Source organism: Pseudonaja textilis, chromosome 1, assembly GCF_049901715.1.
Source record: "Pseudonaja textilis isolate UNSWEBS1 chromosome 1, rPseTex1.2, whole genome shotgun sequence".
Classification (NCBI taxonomy): domain Eukaryota; kingdom Metazoa; phylum Chordata; class Lepidosauria; order Squamata; family Elapidae; genus Pseudonaja; species Pseudonaja textilis.
In genome coordinates this window covers 229,935,246-229,943,335 of record NC_141990.1, presented here as the reverse complement: position 1 = coordinate 229,943,335, position 8,090 = coordinate 229,935,246, and positions in this window count along the sequence as shown.

Genomic DNA, 8,090 nt, shown 5'->3' with positions numbered 1-8,090 from the left:
CTTAAAATAGAGACTATATTCTTAAAAGAAATTATATATATATATATATATATATATATATATATATATATATATATATATATATATATATATATATATATTCTTAAGTTTTTGGTACTTACATGTATGGCATTCAGCTTTGTTCGGGTATTTTCCCATGTCATTGTAGTTGTGCTTTTAAAGTTGTAGCAACATTTCGGCAGAATCTCATCTGCCATCATCAGGCTTCTACCCTCAAGTCCTTCAAGGGTTACCCAAAAGCATGCTTTTTCTGTGCTGCTATACTCTGACCTGAACCCAGAATGAAGAGGATCCAAATAATCACCCTTTTGAATTCCACTTGAATTGTGTGAAAATTATCTAGCATTTTCAGTACAGAGTGATTTTGCTGGAAAAAAAAAATCTTGTGCACCTGTGGGATTCTCAGTCCTACTTGCTGTCAATGGCTTTTTTTCTTATTTCATGATGAGCATTGATTTTAATGCCCTACTTGCAAATGGCCTTAAAATTCTTAATTGAAACTTCAGCAGTAACAATTTAGTGGATATGTAAACATATTTGCAGAATTTATTTGTTAACTTTTTGCTCCCTTTGCTGCCCTTATTGATAAGTATAGCTTACATAAGTAGAGGTCCTAATCAAAAATGGATGCATGCTTTTTTTCCTGTTTCAAAAGAAAAATCTAGATCCCTTGATTCTTCAGTATGTCTGTAGCTGAAGGATTTAAGTAATTGACGTCTTCAGATTTGAAGCCCTTTCTTGTTATCATAATTGTCTGCCTGTTGAAGTGGACCTGAATTTCCAACCATCTGTCATGTGGGAGAAGCTGGAGACACAGAGCCTCATTTGTATCGGATTTGGTTTGTTTTTTCATCTAGACCAAGGGTGTCTACCTCGATTTCATTGAGTGCCGCCTACGGTTGTGTTTGACCTCAGAGGGCCAGGGTGGGCACGGTCAACTTGATGTCACTCGTGTTGGGGGTGCCTGTGGTGGCCCAAGCGCTCTGCCAGCAAAAACGGGCTCTCAAGCTCAGATGTCAACTCATAAAATATTTCTCTGGTCTTTTGGAGTTGTCAGCAGAAAGGGAGGGGAGAGCAGAGCAGTGCAAAACCGAAACTACATTCCATTCATGTTTTCATAGATAGTTTGTAGGCGACCAAAGTTTCTGCCACACAAAATTCTAACTGGAGAGTATGATTGATGACTCTTGGCTATGGATGTGTCCCATTGGAGAATATGAATTATGATACACCCAGGGGGTGGGGGGAAACCAGGGTCAAGGGTGATAATGAATGATTTGTCTCAGAATCGGCTACACCCAGGCAGTGCTGGCATGTATACTCCTAATAAATCCTCTTTAAGCTTTGAAAATCTAGCTAGAGACTCATGATTTAAATGGGGGTAACTACCGGAGCCATAACATCCAGTTTGGCTGTGATGGCCTCCTGCAACCCTCTGCCAGTTAATATGTAGCTTAGGAGGGTCGTGGGTAGCCCTCCCATGCTCCATTTTCATTGGCAGAGGCACTGCAGGCCAGCCCTTCAATATTTCCAGGGCAGCCATGCAGGCCAGATCTAAGTGCCCTGTGGGCCGGATCTGGCCCCCAGGCCTTTAGTTTGATCTAGACCTCTTGTTAGTTCGTAACTTCATTGAATGTCTTCATTAAAAAGTGGAAATAAATAGATGCCACAAACAAATAATCCGTGAAAATTTGGAAAGTAAAATATCTGGGTGCAATGTACAGAGTTGGGGAGGAATTAGATGAACATATGAGTCATTCTTGAAAAGCTTCCTCTAAAAAGCAGCTCATATAACTTTTACGGAACTGTCCTATATTTAACGCTCTTGAGATGAAGCAGTTAGACGTTTGCTGGAATTCATTGCACAACATGCCTGCTCCCCTCAGCTGAACAGAGGTAGTGGATCACATCTTCAATCTGCCATATTAGAGAAAGATAGATTAGAAAACATTGAGTGAGTTGATTGTCTTGATGGGAGATCCAAATCCAGAAGACCTCAAAACTATTTTCTTGAAAGAAAACAGAATATAAATGTCAAATGTTTTCCAATTACAAATGGATATTTATCAAGTCATTTATACTTCTTATGTCTTTAATTGTGATGCAGATGAACGTTGATAAATACATTCCCTTCAGGCAGTTTACGGTTATATGAAAAAGAGTTTGCAGTATTTCTGGAAAGGATTTTCATTCATGTTTTTTTAAAAAAATCTACTATGAGCTAGCTAATATACAGACAGCATTGCCATCTACTGGACATAGAGTAATAACAGAGTAATATAATGGTTTCCCATAATCACAGCTGGATAGGAAAGTATTTTGAAACTAAAATATAGGATTTCAATTTGTTATTAGTTCCACACTGGTGTAACTATGAACATTCTAATACATTAGAATAACTTTACTATAGAAGCATTAGTTGAATATTACTTCCAAGAAGACAATTGGGATGTGATAAAACTAATATATAATATATAAAGCTATATAATATAGTTATAATATTAAAAATTAAAAGGGAAACCTAACATTTTAGAACACCAATGGCAAGGATTTTAAAAGACCAGTTTCAGTTTAGCAGCTTAAGAAGAAACCATACTTAATGAGAAATAAAACAGGTGACTATTTTTACAGCCTGCTCAATTGAAAGCAAAGTCCATTCATGTGTAAGGGCCTACTTTCATCTAAAGGAGACTTTGTTAATATACAACCTTAAATTGTATCCTTCCCATTTACAATTATCACGAGTTTTGGAGCCAGGAGAATTATTCTAACAAGTCTGAGCAATTTTATCATTTTGCACATTGAGCTTTCCAAGTAATTTTTACAATTCCATCTCCTTGCAGTCAGGAAAACTCTACAGCAAAATCATGGAAAAAGGAATATTATAAGACAGGTAATTAAAATGAAACAACATACAGATAACAGATAACAGTTAATCAGAGTTGGAAGGTACCTTGAAGGTCCCCCCCCCGCCCAAGTGGGAGACCCTACACCAGTTCTGACAAATGGCAGTCCAATCTCTTCTTGAAGGTCTCAAGTGATGGTGCTCCCACAACTTCTGAGGGCAAGCTGTTCCATTGGTTGATTGTTCTCACTGTCAGAAAGTTTCTCCTTATTTCCAGGTTAAGTCTCTCCTTGTTTAGTTTCCATCCATTATTTCTTGTCTGGCCTACAGGCGCTTTAGAAAATAGCTTGACCCCTTCCCATACCATATGGTGTGCTGTATTGTGGAACAATACTATAATACTATATGTAATATGATAATAGGCTTCAATTGTATTTTACCCATTCATGTTGGATAGGTTTTAGCTGTAGTTGTGATCAACATCAAACAGTATCTCATAGGGCAGGTCTGAAAAGTAGATGAGACAGAAGAACAAAAAGAAACCTTTGGATCAGTGAAGCAGCCACACAATTACATTGAGATTCAAGATAGGGATTCCAACAATATAGTGGATCCTAATGAATAGGAAGGTTATCAACCCTTGAAGTAATCCAGAAGAAGCATGAATACTAACTCTGTCTTTGTTGTAAGGTTACATTAACAGAATCTTCCAAATCTGAAAGCATTCCTTCCTTCTTTTACTTTCCAGAAAACTAGGCAGGGTCTCCTCTGAGATGCTTCCCACCTGACTTTTGCTTCTAGGGGCTGAGATATCTTCTGCATTATGGCTGACTAGGCTATGACTTTTCCTCCTGTCTCCCAAGGCGACTCCCAAATACTATTATTACAAAACTGGAGAGTAAAGACCTAAGACTGCCTCATTGTCTCTTCCTAGGCTCACTTGCAAGGCATTTTCTCTTGCCCACCTTCATCCCTTCTGATTTCTACCATTCCCCTCCCTCCCCCCCCTCCCCATTTATTTGTGAATGCTTTTCCCACTGGAAGAGCATCAGATTCAAGCTGAAAGCCTGGCTGTTTCTTCTTCATTCTTGAGATGCTTGGAAGTTTCCAGAGGTATCTCTTGACTACCGATTTAATTTATATCTCTACTATAAATATGTAGAGTCTTTCCTACATTTGAATTTTACCAACAATTCCAGGAAGTAGACCAAGCAAAGTGATCACCAATGGTCCCAAATAGCAGAGAGCTTCATGTTGGCTTTGTGACCAGCTAGGATGCAAAATCAGATGAGCTATTTCTACTTTATTGAAAAACTACATTGACAGAATCGCACCAATATGAAAATAAAATTCTTCCCTAACACCTTTATAGCTTGAGGAACTTAGGAGGTTCTCTTCTGAGCTTCTTGCTCCACCTACTACTCAGCTATAGACTATACTGTCTTTTAGAATTCTTTATTGGCCAAATGTGATTTGGACACACAAGGAATTTGTCTTGGTGCATAAGCTCTCAGTATACATAAAAGAAAAGATATATTTTATTTGACAGAATCTCTTCACTCTACCTTCCAGGGTTTTTCTTAGGTACTATTGCAGATCATGGTTTCACATGTTATGGTCTACTCTGATTCCTAAGAGTTAGAAGCTGACAGACTGGATGCATCAAAACAGTCTCGGAAGCCAGCCAGTAATCTACTAGTTGCGGCTAACTTGGCAGAGAAATAAGCAAGAATATATGAGGGCAGACTTAGTTGATGAAGAATCACATCCTGGCAGGGTACCAAGAAGGTTCAAAGAACAGAGTAAAGGTGATTTGTCCAGCAACTCAAAAAGCAAGCAGGATAATTCCCTTTTCTAAACCTCTTCTACAGTCTACTCCTACTTAGGAGCAGCTGTCAGAACCTTCAATTCATACCTACGGTTATTGCTTTTTAGATTGTTAGCTTTACCTTTGTGTAGGGGACATAGGGAATGGCCTTGAAGGATAGGAGAGGCAAAACTGCTACTAAGGCAAACAATCTATCTTGAAAAAACTTCTCACACAGGCCCCTCCCTAATTTGCATAAAGTGAGGGAGGGGGAAAATCTAGCTGTAGACTAGATTACCTAGTGCTACATCCCAGTTGTTTATTTCCCCTTTATTTCTCCTACTGAATGTGCATGGCTATGCAGCCAGGCAATCTGTTGACCCCTGTAGTTGCTGGAAGTGCTGTGGCATGTTTGCTGAGGACAAATAGGACTTGGAACCTTATTCTTCCCGACCAAAACCACATGGCCATGGCCATACCATAGCCATTTTATAAGATAGCCCTATAGCCACCACCCCTCAGTTTGGTTAGATTAGTATGAGGCCACTTTTATAGATGGTCCTGGGCTATGAGTCCTAATCCATCATTGAAATAGCAGCCAACATTATTTTTTTAAGGTTCCAACATTTATATTTTAAAATAATTTCATTTTTATTTTTTTAAAAATTGTCCACATTACAGCGTATTGTGACATGAAAGGTAAAACCTTTTATTTAAGATTGTTACAGCTTGACCTCAGATTCCATCAGAGTGGCGCACAGACTTCCACTTTTTCTGCTACAGCGAGCATTTCGTGACGGCTGTGAAGTGTTCAATGGACCTTGCTCTTCGGCAAACAAAACTGAATTGGTGGTGACACATTTATCCTTGGTGTAATATGCTTGACTCTTCCACATTTACAGAAGGAACAGTTTTGATCCATGAAAGCTGAAAAGTGTGATGTTGACCAAGATTTAAAAAACAAGCTGGAGTTTTGTACCTGTAAGCTAGAAACATGTTTTGCTAAGATATCCATTCAAAAAGAAGAAATAACTTGTGGTCTTATTTTGAATGAAATCAGATAGACTTCGGGGAAATGTTCAAATTTCCCAATGTGTTTTTAAATGTTGGGAATAGGAACACTGAGTATCACATCACAGCTGCTTACATCAGAAACCATAATTGAGTAAAGATTATTCAAGTGGCAACTAAAATCTCAAGAGAAAAAAAAACTGGTTATCATTTTAAAAAGCTACCAGGATTAGTGGGTAGAATAATTTGTCCAAAATATTAAAAACCTCCAAATATAGCAAAACATAAATTTAATTTTAAATAGATACTGAATTTTATCTTAGAATTCTAGAATAGAATTAATAGATTGATAGATTAATTTAGAATTAATCAAGGACAGTTAATCTTAAATATGTATTATCTTTGTAACATAAAAAAATTCCAAAGATGAACATTATCCTTAACTAGATTATTCAAAAGTAATTAATAAGTGATTTAGAGATCCCACTTCTGCCAGAAGGTTGCTTGTCGAGGTCACAAAAGAGGTCTGTTCCCATAAGACTCCCATAAGGCTCTCAGAATGCCTTCTTCATTCTCCTAGTATTTGTTATGCAAAGTCAAAGAGTATGTAAGAGCCATTACAGAATCCTCGGAAATCAGAAAAAAGGAGAAAGAAACCTAAAGCAATTCTGCCTTAATTTAGTTAAGAGAGCTTTGACATCAGCTTTGGCTAGCTTTTAAGATTTTGTTATAATACCCTAATATGTAATGTATAATATAATACATTACAAAATTCCAAGTTCCTCTTGTCTGCAGAACTTGCCCTTTCTGGAATGTAAGACAGCATTAAGGAAATGGCAAACTTTCATGCCTTGAAACTTTTATTTTTAGTTGAATTGATTTTGATTTAGTGGCATAATTTTTAATTTTTTCTTGGTTTGAATTATCTTTATTTTTTCATTCTAACATTTGTGTTTAAATTGTAAGTTGCATTGAGTAAGGATGTTTATCTAGCCAATTTGGTACTGTTCGTGAGACATTTTTCATTCTCTTCCCAAGTGATGTAATGCATAGCCTTTCAGACAACTTGAACCATATACCATCGATATGACTTCTGTTTGTGGCAAGGGGATGCCTTGGAATGGAAGGCCAGTGCATCATGCAAATTGGAGAAATCACATTTCCATTAGGCAGGAAAAGAGCTTCTTGGAGTTAAGTATGAGATGGTGTGGGGAAAGAATAGGAACTGAAGCTGATCTTCTGTTCTTGAGGTGGAGGAAGAGAAGGACAGGAGGGTGTTCACTATTCTAATTAGAGGGTGTGTGTGTGTGTGTGTGTATTTGCATGCATGCATACTTAGTCACATTACGAATGGGACTTGTGGAAGAGAAGCTGAACTAGTTATTGCAGAGGACTGTTCTCTAATTTAAGTAATATCTTGTGACTTTAAATGTTACATCAGCAGAAAGATGGGATATACTTTCAATAATTAAATAACCTCTGATCCTAACATTCAATGATAAATTGTAAGACCAGTATTCTCTTATCAAATGCAGCACTTTTCTACCATTCCTATCAACAATTCGCTGACAGATTCACCTTAAAACAGCCTGGAGGTTTCTAAGTATAAATATTTACCAATTATTCCAATTGGATATAAGGCATGGGCATGGGGAAAGGTAATCTTACCTAAAAATCAGTTATCTGAATTCATCACTTTTTTTAAAAAAAAGCAAGCTTCTTGGACATTCTAGCAAGAGTAGAAAAAAACAGACCCTTCTGTTGTTATTTCTGCCATCCCACATGATACGGCAAGATGGGCATGGTCCAAGTCCCTTCTATCAAACAGCGTCATCTGCTGAGATCCTGGTAGCATGGCTTCTCTGTCATGGTGCCTGCCCTATGGAACTGCCCACCTCTTTACCTCCTGTTACAAATCTTTGAGCTGGTACACCAATGGATTATAGCTTGACCTTTTTGAACAGAGTCCTGCATATATCCATACAAAAATCTGCTTTATTCTCAAATAGGTCTTTTACCAAAAGCAATCAAAAGAAAAGGCTTCCCATTCCACTTGGTCTTCTTGCATGACAGAGCTTGAGAATTGTTGCTTATTTTGCATATCAGTACAAGCAACTGGGAAACATGCCATTTATATTTATAGGAGGTACACGAAGATTCTGGCAAAAATTCATCCCAGTCTGCAGAGTAAAAGCTTTATTTATTTTGAGAATAGGGTTGTTTAATTTTTGGCTTAACATAATGTCATATAAACTGAAGAGCTGTGCAGTATTGCATATAATTTAATGCTTCTAGGTGAACATTTTGTTAGCAAGCACAATGGAGCGTCAGACTTCTACTGAACTGAGCAGGATTTGACAGAGTTCAGTTCCCACACAAATTATTTTGAGAAACATTCAGGGGCAA